This window comes from Carcharhinus amblyrhynchos, chromosome 31 (assembly GCF_965287045.1).
Source record: "Carcharhinus amblyrhynchos chromosome 31, sCarAmb.v2.hapA, whole genome shotgun sequence".
Classification (NCBI taxonomy): Eukaryota; Metazoa; Chordata; class Chondrichthyes; order Carcharhiniformes; family Carcharhinidae; genus Carcharhinus; species Carcharhinus amblyrhynchos.
Window position 1 is genome coordinate 16,157,669 of NC_137354.1, and position 13,249 is coordinate 16,170,917.

The 13,249-nt window shown below is 43.0% G+C and overlaps 1 protein-coding gene across 5 annotated transcripts in view; it reads right to left on the reverse strand.

Moving 5' to 3' along the window:
* rassf4a (Ras association domain family member 4a) overlaps positions 1–7,720 on the reverse strand; it is a 244,262-nt gene extending 236,542 nt beyond the window's left edge. Inside the window, exon 1 of one of the 5 annotated variants that reach the window (XM_080215548.1) lies at positions 7,644–7,720. The gene's annotated coding sequence lies outside the window, so the exon portion shown is untranslated. Of the gene's footprint in view, positions 1–6,809; positions 6,920–7,643 lie in introns of those variants that run through there. The other 4 variants (XM_080215550.1, XM_080215547.1, XM_080215549.1 and 1 more) reach the window with 4 other exon arrangements.
* Positions 7,721–13,249: the final 5,529 nt, after the last annotated feature.

Sequence of the window (13,249 nt, forward strand, 5' to 3'; positions counted from 1 at the left end):
CATAGTGATTTACCGCATTGTTTGGAAGATCAAGGAGTTGATTAGTCATACCAACCATGGTCTAAATGAGCCATTCGTGGGTGATATATATTTTAAAAATCATTTTAGAGATCAGAATTTTCAGTCAGCTCCACAAATTTCATTGTTAATTCCAGGACGGCACGGTGGCACAGTGGTTAGCACTGCTGCCTCAAAGTGCCAGGGACCCAGGTTTAATCCCCTTCTGTGCAGAGTCTGCACATTCTCCCCGTGTCTGCATGGGTTTCCTCTGGTTTCCTCCCACAGTCCGAAAGACATGCTGGTTGGGTGCACTGGCCATGCTAACTTCTCTCTCAGTGTTCCCATCACAACTGTAATCAGGCATTTGAGGTTGACCTGCTTGAATAGGATTAAGGGCCCCCTCTACCACGGCTATATTCGCGGCCAGGAGTCCCTGGAAAGGGAGCATGTGGTGTCCGAGAACATTGCTGACCCTTCTGTACCCGCTGGGCACTGCAGGGACTGGGGTGTATTATTGACCCCCTTTAATTACATTTTAATTTAATGTTTTAAGTTTCCTTTCCACTTTGTCTTTTGTTTTGGGTGTTTCCCCTCCTTTTGCAGAGTTGTCCCTTTTGATTGTCCCAGAGTCAATTTGATTTTGTTTATTTGGTTGGACGCAAAAAGATGTCCCTAATAAAGAGCCGAATTGATGGTCCAATCAGGGAGCCCCATGCTCTGTACCTAAACAGGCGTGGCAGTTCCTCTGGCACTCCAGATGGAGATTACATACTTAGAGCACTCTGTCTAGTGTTGTTGGATCTTGTAAATGGTGGCATTTCAGTGAAGGGCCTTCCACCTCCGACGACTTATTACAATACAAGAACAGGTGCCAGAGTGTGGTGACTAGGGGATTTTCACAGTGACTTCACTGCAGTGTTAATGTAAGCTGACTTGTGACACTAATAAAATAAACAAAACAGATACAATTGCCAATGTACACCTTATGTCTTTTTATTTTAAGAAAGCGTCTGGTTAAAATTCAGCCCCCATTGTGGACTCCAGTACAGTATGTCAGTGAATTATGTGAGACTAATGTGCTGCCTGAAATGACATGAGATCGAATGAAACTGCCTGGCAGGTCCAATGTTGGTTTAACATGTGATAGCTCTTCTGAACTCCTCATCAGGTTTAAGTTTGGACATTCCGATTGGTTCAGGAAAGTCTCACATCCTATAAACGATACCTGGTGTTATTTCCAGATGGTTGGTTTCAGCTGTAAGACTGATCTACCCAACTACATTGTTCTTACTTTTTTGAAAAGTTGAACAGAGTGAAGACTGACATTGCAGCTTTACTCAATGCAATCATAAAAATGGCACCCTTATGCCTTGAACAATTTCAAGGCATTTTGCATATTTCATGCAATCCTCATTTTGATCCATGTGTTCAGTGGCAATCAATGCGCACAGTAGTTTCTTAGCCCTTCCCAGTGCAATTTTATGCCTTGAAACTCCCCGTGGTTCATTAGCCCTCGTCTTAATGTAGCTTGCAATGGCTTGAATTGATCTGTTGTTACACCAGCACGCTAACTCTCCATTTAAAAAAAAGCCTCAACTCCAAATCTTTCTATTATTTATTTTTAAAGCATCTGGTCTCTTTCTTAAAACAAAAGGATAAAACAAAATTTTGCACCTTGTGTTGACTGGTGCAATTTGCAGTCGATGTTTCAAGCCTTTTCTTTTTGAAATGCATGCGCTCAGAGTCATGTTGCAAGAACCAAAATAGGCAGAGTTTCCATGGCCTGGACCTTGGCATTGTTTGCGAGTGCAAACGTGCTAAGCTCTGCTCAGTGCATCCAGGAGAAATTGTTCCAATGATAGCTCACTCACATTTCATCCGATATTGATCAACCCAGGGGGGAAAAAACCCTTATTTTCTTCGCCCATCTCCAATTCAGAAATCAATATCTTTTCAGTTAATCTGACAAGTCTTATGCCATATTATTCTTTAAAACACCAAAGTATGCCTAGAATGGCTCCACAATACAACTTTGTTAGTGTTTGAAGAAGCAACATCTCATAACCTTTCATTGTTATAATTTACCAGCTTGCAACTGCTTTTATTGAGGTACAATTTCTAAATACAATAAATTGATTTTCAAAAGGGTAATTTACAAAAAAAACCTACCTCCATGTTTTCATAGAATTCTAGAATCAGTACTGAAGGTGACCATTTGGCCCATCGAGTCTGTACCGACCACAATTCTACCCAGGCCCTATGCCCGCAACCTTACACATTTACCCTGCTCACCCCCCTGACGCTAGGGTTTTTTTTAAGCAAGGCCAATCAACCTAATCCGCACATCTTTGGACTGTGGGAGGAAACCGGAGCACCCGGAGGAAACCCACGCAGGCACGGGGAGAATGTACAAATTCCACCATGTGACCCGAGGCTGGAATTGAACCTGGGTCTGGTGCAGTGAGGTAGCAGTGCTAGCCATTATGCCAATGCGCTGCCCTGTATCTGTCTACTTATTTCACATCTTATCTCCGATTGAGGCTTAGTCTGTCTTTCTTTATCTTGCACACTGTCTCAACTTCATTTTCACCACTCGAGGTGGACTTACTACTTCTTCTTGGGCAGCAGAAAGATTCTAAGGGTCTTTCAGGCTCAGCAAAAATCAGGACAGAGATGAGCAGAAAATTGCTTCATTCAAAAAGAGTTGTGAATCTTTAGAATTCTTTACTGCAGCAAGGCATAGATACTCGTTGGAGTTTAGAAGGATGAGGGGGGATCTTATAGAGACATATAAGATAATGAAAGGGATGGATAGGTAGAGAGATTCTTCCCGCTCAGAAAGGACAGCAGGACTAAAGGGCACAGCCACAAGATAAGGGCGGGGGGGGGGGGGGTGCGCAGTTTAGAACGGAGTTGAGGAGGAACTTCTTCACTCAAAGGCTGGTGAATCTCTGGAATTCTCTGCCCGTTGAAGTGGTGGAGGCTACTTCGCTAAATATATTTAAGTCACGGGTAGATAAGTTTTTGACAGACAGGGGAATTAAGGGTTATGGGGAGAAAGCGGGAAAGTGGAACTCATCCACTTCAGATCAGCCGTGATCTTATTGAATGGCGGGGCAGGCTCGAGGGGCTAGATGGCCTACTCCTACTCCTGCTTCTGCTCCTATTTCTTATGTTCTTATGTTATGTTCTCAAATCATTGTGCAATTCCAAAACAGAGATCTTTGGATACTTAGGGAAATCATCGGCTACAGAGATCGTGCATGAAGAGGTAACCGAGGTAGAATATTAGCTGTGATCCCATTGAACGGAGGACCTGACTGAAGACGTTAGATGGTCTACACCTGCTATTTCTTAAGTAAGCTGTGATAGTTGCATGTTAAACCCAGCAGAGTTCATAACATGGGTGTGCTGAAAGTCAGTTTGAGGCTTTAGCATTTTAAACTATTTTCTTTGGGCATAGTATTGTACTTTTAGTCTGTTCCTGCATCATCTAACCATAAGATGTAGGGGCAGCAGGAGGCCATTTGGCCCATCGAGTCTGCTCCGTTATTCAATGAGATCATGACTGACCTGATGTGGTAATCCTCAAATCCACTTTCCTGCCTTATCCTCCTAACCCTTGATTCATTTACTGATTAGAAATCTATCAATCTCAGTCTTGACCATACTTAATGACCCAGCTTCTACAACCCTCTGTGGTAAACAGTTCCACAGATTCACTACCCTCTGGCTGAAGAATTTCCTCCTTATCTCTGTCGTCAATGGGGGACCCGTTACTCTAAGGTTATGCCCCCTGGTCCTAGACTCTCTGACAAGGGGGAGGGGGGAGTTTTCCCATCCTGCCTGCTACAGGAATTGTAGTGGATGGGGTTGGGGGAGGAGGGGATGCACGCAAAGGTCCGTTGATCTTGGGCGAAATTTTCCGGTTTGGGGGTGAGTTTGGCCTGCAAATCCCGCCCTAAGTCCATAATGCAATATTGTGACATTTGGCATGCAGGAATGTTGAATCATTAACCATCCTGGTTATCATTATGGCATCAAACAAGCAAACGCAAACATTTCAGTGATGACAAATATTTATCTGTGAAATATATAACTGGGTTTAATGCAACATTGTTTTGTGGCTTGGAGGTTCATACAGCACATCAGTAATAGGCCTCTCCCTGTACATCTGTCTATAATGACAGGCTAACCAACAATAATTCATTGATATGATTTTCTGTTCTACCATTTTCTAAATCAATTACAATATCACCTTAAATGAGTAAAGAAACTTCATTCTAATTATTGAATAATTCAAGTTTAGTTTGAAATATCACAGAAACATAGAAGACAGGAGCAGGAGGAGGCCATTTGGCCCTTCGAGCCTGCTCCGCCATTTATTACAATCATGGCTGATCATCCAACTCAATAGCCTAATCCTGCTTTCTCCCCATAACCTTTGATCCCATTTGCCCCAAGCGCTATATCTAGCCGCCTCTCGAATACATTCAACGTTTTGGCATCAACTACTTCTTGTGTTAATAAATTCCACAGGCTCACCACTCTTTAGGTGAAGAGATGTCTCCTCATCTCCGCCCTAAATGGACTAACCCGAATCCTCAGACTGTGACCTGTATTGCTGGAGTCTATTCCTGAATGGAAGTATGAAAGTGCCTCCAAGGCAATGATTTGAAGCAGAGTCATAGAATCCTACAGTGCAGAAGGAGGCCATTCAGCCCATCAAATCTGCACCAACCACAATCCCACCCAGGCCCTATCCCCATCACCCCATGTATTTACGCTAGCCAGTTCCCCCGGCAGTAAGGGGCAATTTAGTACGGCCAATCCACCTAACCCATGCATCTTTGGACTGTGGGGGGGAAACCAGAGCACCCAGAGGAAACTCACGCAGACACGGGGAGAACGTACAGACTCTGCACAGACAGGCACCCAAGGCCAGAATTGAACCCGAGTCCCTGGTGCTGTGAGGCAGCAGTGCTAGCCATTGTGCCACCGTGGTTGAACAATGATCTTGGTGTTTTGCAAGAGTGATTAAATAACAACTAAATGGCAGAAAATAGGAGCGAATTTGTGAATGGCATCAAACGAAAATGTTTGCTCCATTTCTTTGCTTGTTTTCAAAACCTGCAACTAATTCAGTGACATGTATCAAAGCACAGTGCGGATGAAGCATTCCTGAAAGTGACATGTTTCCTCCTATTCCACAAACAAACTGGGCAACAATTGTTTTACAAAAACTGAATAGCTTTATTTTCAACAGTGTTTGGGGAACAAAAGGGCAACAAGCGTCATCTTATAACAACCATGGTTTCCAACCATGCCTCACAACACGTTCCTCAAACAGGAGACATCAACTTTCAATACAACGGCACAAGTCTCTCTCTCTCTGGGTGCGAAATGAGCCGAAATTTCACAGTGATGTATTATCACAATCATCCCCATTCAGCTGTCCATTCTCTTAAATGAATGACACCCTGGGCTCACAGCCCCCTGGGATCAATCCTCCACCTGTTCTCCGGCGTCTGAATTAGTTTGTGGGCAATTAGGTAGCTCACACATCTGTGGCCCTCAACCCAACAAACAACCAGACTCTGACAAAAAAAAAGCCCTCAAGTTACTGCACAATAAATAAAAATCTATCCCGATCTTCACTGATTCTCGGAATTAAAAGCATTCCAGAAGATGCACGTAGCCCAGCCCGTCACGCAAACCAGCCTCCCATCCATTGGCTCCATCTACATTCCCCGTTGCCTTGGAAAAGCAGCCAGGATCCCACAGACCCTGGACACGCTCTCATCCATGTTCTTCTATCCGGAAACCGATACAAAAGTCCGAGAACATGCCCCAACCAACTCAAGAACAGCTTCTTCCTTGCTACCATTAGACTTTTGAACACACCTACCTTATATTAAGTCAATCTTTCTTTACACCCTTAGCTGTGACTCTAACGCAACATTCTGTGCCCTATCCTTTCCCTCACCCCTACGTACTCAATGAACGATGGTATGCTTTGTCAGTACAGTGCATGAGAAACAAATGTTTTCACTGTATCCCAAAACATGTAACAATAATAAATCAAAACAACATCAATAGGATCTTTCTCTACACCCTAGCTATGACTGTAACACTATATTCTGCATCCTCTCCTTTCCTTCCCCGCAATGTACTCTATGAACGGTATGTTTTGTCTGTATAGCATGCAACAATACTTTTCACTGTATCCCAGTACATGTGACAATAATAAATCAAAACAACATGGATAGGGCTTTCTCTACACCCTAGCTATGCCTGTGACACTACATTCTGCACCCTCACCTCTCCTTCTCTATGTATGGTATGCTTTGTAAAGTGCGCAACAGACAATACTTCTCACTGTATCCCAATGCACGTGACGATAATAAATCAAAACAACGTGGATAGGGCCTTTCTCTACACCCTAACTATGCCTGTAACACTACATTCTGCACCCTCACCTTTCCTTCTCTATGTACGGTATGCTTTGTATCACATGAGAAAAACAATACTTTTCACTGTGTACATGTGATAACAATATATCAAATCAAATAGAATGTAAAACATCATGGGATGGGGGGACAGACTTGCAATTTAAAACTTGCAACCTGATTTGAAAAGCCTGTACCAAAAGAAAGTTAGTGATGTTAATGAATTGACCAGAACAGCATTGCCTTCATAAATTTTTAAATCCCTTAGTACACTGAGATTTGCTTCCCAGGTTTGAACTGCATTATAAATATTTCCACCATCACCAGCCCCCCATCCCTTCACCAATACTTGCATGCTACCTTGTGGATATAACTCTTACTTGAGTAGACAATCTTCTCTCCAGCAATGGTCAGACATTTGGAACAAGCTCTCTCCCTCCCTCTCCACTCAGTAAACAAATTGCCACAAGCGAGCGGCGCGCGCATTCAGTCACTACTTCCCCTTTGATTGACAGCTAATTTAACCAATCACAATTCCGAGTGTGGAATAGGACCCGCCTCCCAACCAATCAGAACACAGACTCTCCAATTCCCGCCCCTTTCTCAAGGTAACTCTTTTTGTCTGGTATCAAATTCTCTTCCTCAGCTTGTGAGTTGTAGCAATATTTCTCCCCCTCTTGAGGTAGTCTTTAATGAGCAAACATTTACTTTATAACCTGATTCTTCTTTTCACAGGGGCTATGAAGATCTCTCTCTCTCTCTTAAGGAGAAGGAGCCTTTAATGAGGAAACACTTCCTTTATAACCTGATTCTTCCTTCCACAGGAGCTGGGAAGATCTCCCTCTTAAGGAGACGTAATCTCTAATGGGGGGAGCACTCACTTTGCACAATGGTTAGCACCGCTGCCTCACAGTGCCAAGGACCCGGGTTTGATTCCTGGCTATGTGGAGTCTGCATGTTCCCCCGTGTGTGTGTGTGGGTTTCGTCTGGTTTCCTCCCACAGTCCGAAAGACGTGCTGGTTAAGTGCATTGGCCACGCTAAATTTTCCCTCAATGTGCCCAAACAGGCACAAGAATGTGGCAACTCGGGGATTTTCACAGTAACCTCATTGCAGTGATAATGTCAGCCTACTTGTAACACTAAGAAATAAACTTTAAAAACTTAGATGGAGTCTTTAATGAGAAATCGCTTACTTTGTAACGTGATTCTTCCTCTCACAGGAGCTACGACGATCTCGCTGTCTCTCCTCCTGGTTCCTGTGGAAGTGAAATCCAGCCAGTGAATTCACTCCTATTGAGTGACTTCAATGCTGCTGGCTTCATTCCCCTCCACCTCCAGGGATTTGGCTCCTGTGTCAGCGCGGATGTGATACAATGCAGCCAAAATAATCATTGCTTCAAAAGAAAAGCTTTGCCCCATTGTTCGCACCCACCGACTGATTCAAGAACAGCTTCTTGCAGCCATCACATTTCTGAATGATTTGTTTGGATTTATTATCATCACGTGTCTTGGGATGCAGTAAAATGTATTGTTTCTTGCGCGCTATACAGACAAAATATAAGATTTATAGGGGAGAAAGAAAGGAGAGGGTGCAGAATATAGTGTTACAGTTACAGTTGAAGAGAAAGCTCAGCTTAATACATGATAGAAAAATTCAAAAGTCTGAATGCAGCAGAGAAGAAGTTGCTAATGGTGCGATCACATTCAGCTGATCTTTCTTTTCACCCTATTGGTAACTGTAACCTGACATTCTGCACCCTCTCCTTTCCTTCTCTTTGTATTCTATGAACGGTATGTTTTGTCTGTATGGCAAGCAAGAAACTATACTTTTCACCGTATCGCAATATCTCATAGAATCCCTACAATACAGAAGGAAGCCATTCAGCCCATCAAGTTTGTACTGACCACATCCCACCCAGGCCTGATTCCTGTAACCCCACTCATTTCCCTGCTAATCCCCCTGACGCTAAGGGGCAATTTAGCATGGCCAATCCACCTAACCAGCACATCTTTGGACTGTGGGAGGAAACCGGAGCACCCGGGGGAAACCTACCCAGACACGGGGAGAATGTGCAGACCTCACACAGACAGTGACCCGAGGCCGGAATTGAACCTGGGCCCCTGGTGCAGTAAGAACCACTGTGCCACCGTACCACCCCATCTGAAAATAATAAATCAAATCAATTCAAATCAACCTGGAGGGGGCTGGTGGATCTGATGCTGAACTGGATCACTCCTTTTTTTTTAACCCATCAATTGCAGAGCACTCCTGCATTTTTTTCCTTCCCCTGTTTTATTGTAGGGTGTTTACTGTCGTCATGGCAATCTTCTGGGCTGAACCTGAGCAGTGGGACAACGCATGGTGTTTGGGAACCTAGCCCAGTTTAATCACGTTGTTTCCTGCTGATGCTGTCAAAGCTGTAAATATTTTCTTTCTCAAGTGTAAATGAAAACAGTCAATGTTCATTGTGGCAGCTGGCATTCAGGGGAGAAAAGGAAACAAGCTGCACCGTTGTGGACGATTTGCAGTTTCCAGGAACGGAGGCCAGTGTAGCAATTCACCTCCAGTTAGTTTCAGCAGCGCAGAGGGAGGGTTGGAGGTGGGTGATGCTATGCAAGTGAATAATAGCAAGCTGGGCTTGGATGAAGAAATGAGTTCAGGACCAATGTTGCCCTAGGGGTGGCACAGTGGTTAGCACTGCTGCCTCACAGCACCAGGGACCCGGGTTCAATTCCAGCCACTGTCTGTTGGAGTTTGCACATTCTCCCCATATCTGCATGGGTTTCCTCCGGTTTCCCCTCACACTCGGAAGATGTGTGGGTTAGGTTGATTGGCCATGCTAAATTGACCTTAGTGTCAGGGGGACTAATAAGATAAATATGTGGGGTTACAGGAATAGGGCCTGGGTGGGATTGTTGTCGGTGCAGACTCAATGGGCTGAATGGCCTTCTTCTGCGCTATAGGGATTCTATGAATATTCGGACACATCAGTTTTGGCAATGAGGCAAAAGCTGGGTGAAATCAAGTGGCTTCATTTTTATTGATATTTCATAGAATCCCTACAGTGTAGAAGGTGGCCATTCAGTCCATCGAATCTGTTCATTAGTCGGTAAGATGAGTCCAGTTGCCAGCAATAAAAGAATTAACTTCACAGAGTAAGTCAAAGAAGAAGGTTAAATAAAGAAACTTCATTACACAACACTCAGACCACACCCTGGACCACACAAGTTCCCCATAAATTCCATCTGCTTCCTACTTATGCCGGGTCAGCTGAACACCGGATCATTTTGCCATTGGTTACATTGTCTGCTAAGTCAGCTGATCCTCATAGCACATTACCATAGGTTACATTACAACAGATGCAAATGTAATCATTGGTTACATTATGACTGATCCTGCACAGACAACAATCCCAGCCAGGCCCTATCCCTGCAACCCCATGTATTTACCCTGCTAGTCCCTCCGACACTTAAGAGGCAATTTAGCAATGGCCAATCCACCTAACCTCCTTATCTTTGGAGTGTGGGAGGAAACCGGAGCATCCAGAGGAAACCCATGCAGATTCGGGAAGAACGTGCAAACTCCACAAGACAGTCACCTGAGGCCAGAATCGAACCCAGGTCCCTTGTGCTGTAAGGCAATAGTACCAACCACCGTGCCACTGTGCTGCCCTAGATCCACCATCATTCAGTGCTACCATTGAGTCAGATCAGATGGTTTGATATAACAACATTTTTAATCAATTACATTAATCAATAAAATATTTCATCTCCAAAATAAAAGTTTTGGGATTATTAATCTAAACTTGACTTGTATGTGATCATTTTCAAATTAAAATTCGTAGTTTCTGAGTATGCCCTGACACATATTAGGAATGATGTGGAGATGCCGGTGTTGAACTGGGGTGGGCATAGTAAGAAGTCTTCAGGAAGGAGCCTGAGACTCCGAAAGCTTGTGCTGCCAAAAAAACCTGTTGGACTTTAACCTGGTGTTGTGAGACTTCTTAGTGTACATATTAAGAAACCAAGGGTGTGCTAGCAAAAGTTTCCTAACACGCATCGTTAAAGAAAGGCAGCCAGCAAGTTATTCCCCAATATATGAACTGTTTTAGCATGAACACATTTCAAAACTACGTATCTTGCAAAAACAAGTGAGTGTATGTTGAATACCAGTGCACTGGTCAATGTATCAATGGGGTTCCATAACGGAGCCACATCTACTATGGGGATGTGGTTGGGGGGGAGGGGGGGCGGGCTAGATGGTGGAGAAGGTTTAGATCAGGACATGCAAATGTAATTCAGTCCCCATTGGTGGCCTCTTCATTTTTCCACTTTCAATTTAAATTTCCATATCCATATGTTAAATGGAAATTGCTTCAGTCAAAATGCTGGATTGTAATTATGACATTCGAACACCATGAGGAGGAGGTGTTAATTACAGCGTGACAGTTTACATAGGCAATTTCCATTAGAAATACAAATTTAGAATTGATACAAGTTAAACATAAGATTATTAACATGTATTATATTAAGAGATTGATTTAGAAAGGATTCAATGTGAATCTTTTTTGAAGGTTTTGGAGACTTTAATGGCAATCTGTATATGTACATGCACATGCAAAAGAAAATCAACAAGACACATTTGTTAAAGCATGTAATTTAATGGATTTTTAATTAATTGATACCTGCAGCATGGTGGCACAGTGGTTAGCACTGCTGCTTCACAGCGCCAGGGTTCGATTCCTGGCTCGGGTCACTGTCTGTGTGGAGTCTGCACATTCTTCCTGTATCTACATGGGTTCTTTCTGGGTGCTCTGGTTTCCTCCCACACTCCAAAGATGTTGGGTTAGGTTGATTGACCATGTTAAATTGCCCCTTAGTGTCAGGGAGATTAACAGGGTACATATGTAAGGCTACAGGATTCTTTTCGCTGCAGGCTCAATGGGCTGAATGGCCTCCTTCTGCACTGTAGGGATGCTATGATCTCTACTTCTTAATTTTAAAAGGCGTAATTGGCAAAAAATAAAATTTGCTTGTTTACCATACTCAAAAACATGAAAAAGCTGGGAGACTGGAATAAAATCAGATAAATGCTCAACATTGTTTCAAAAGCAAAGATGGATCATAATTTGGAGTGGTGTGTTCATCACACAATTTAGTTTTGTGCTAAGTGTCAAAGGGCATTAGAGATCGCAGTAATATTAATGCAAAAATCAGCTGGCATTTAAAATTTGTGATTTTCAAACTTTCATCCTTTACAATACCTGCTGAAGTGTTTCAATATTTAAGTTTATTCAACCCAGACCATTAGCAAAAAAAAAATTCTGTCTTTTCAGAAAATGTTAAACAAAGTCTGTGGGTCCACTTATTAAAATAGCATTTTCTGATTAATTAATTTCATACCATGAAAATGACCCTTCTTGACCCTGTGTTTAAATAATGACTCGCAGAGTTGCTTGGTACCTAGCAACATACTATGGCAACTGTGTCCGTCTGACCCAGAACATTGTCTTTTTGTCAAACTGCTGTTTCTCTGTGAAAGGAACATTGACACGGAAAAGGATAAAGTAAGCAAATCAAGAAGATTACTTTTTTTTAACACGTACAATGATCGCACTCATTCATCACAGGGTTTTCCTCATCTGTTGACAGATGTGGATGATAAAGTTTGCATTAAATGGCTGGAGTAGGTGGGTGGTGTTCATGTAAAGACTCTTTATTTGGGGAGGACAGTTAGAACATGGAACGCCTTGCCAGAATTCATTGGTTGATGCAGACTCCATCAATTATTTTAGACAAACTTCAATCCTGTAGACTTGAGCCACATTTTATCCCTAGTCGGAGTCGTGAAAGATCACTACCTATCTATTGGACCACCCAGTTTGTTGTTTAAAATGGATACAATACTACAAACCACTGAACAGAACAAACACAAAGCAAATAGCAAGTTTACGCAGCGAGCATCCAACTTTAGGAAGAAATTGATTATACAATTGAATCAATGATTCCCTGGATCTATTCTTGGTGATTTTGTTCCTCTTTATTACATTAACAGAACAAAATATAATATAAATACAATAAGCCTATCTATCATCTACAAGGCACTAACCAGGAGTGTGATGGAATACTCCTCACTTGCCTGGATGGGTGCAGCTCCAACAGCACTCAAGAAGCTTGACACTATCCAGGACAAAACAGCCCCGTTTGATTGGCACCCCATCTATGAACATCCAGTCCCTCCACCACAGACACTCAGTAGCAGCAGTGTGTACTACCTACAAGATGCACTGCAGTATTTCACCAAAGATCTTTAGACAGCACCTTCCAAACCTACAACCACTTCCATCTAGAAGGACAAGGGCAGCAGATACAAAGGAACATCACCATCTGCGAATTCCCCTCCAAGCCAATCACCATCCTGACTTGGAAATATATCGCCGTTCCTTCACAGTCGCTGGGTCAAAATCCTGGAATTCCCTCCCTAACGGCATCGTGGGTCAGCCCACAGCACATGGACTGCAGCGATTCAAGAAGGCAGCTCACCACAACCTTCTCAAGGGCAACTAGGGATGGGCAATAAATGCTGGCCCAGCCAGCGACACCCATGTCTCACAAATGAATTTAAAAAATCCATTCCGAGAATTGTCTTTCAAAATAACTATTCAACAAATAACTGATGTGGCATATTGTCATGAATATATCTGCCCTGGAAAAATATTTTGCTTATTTTAAAACTGAAACCAGATTAATTTATTAAGACGATCGGGAAAAAAATTGTCAAGTACCACACTATATGGGT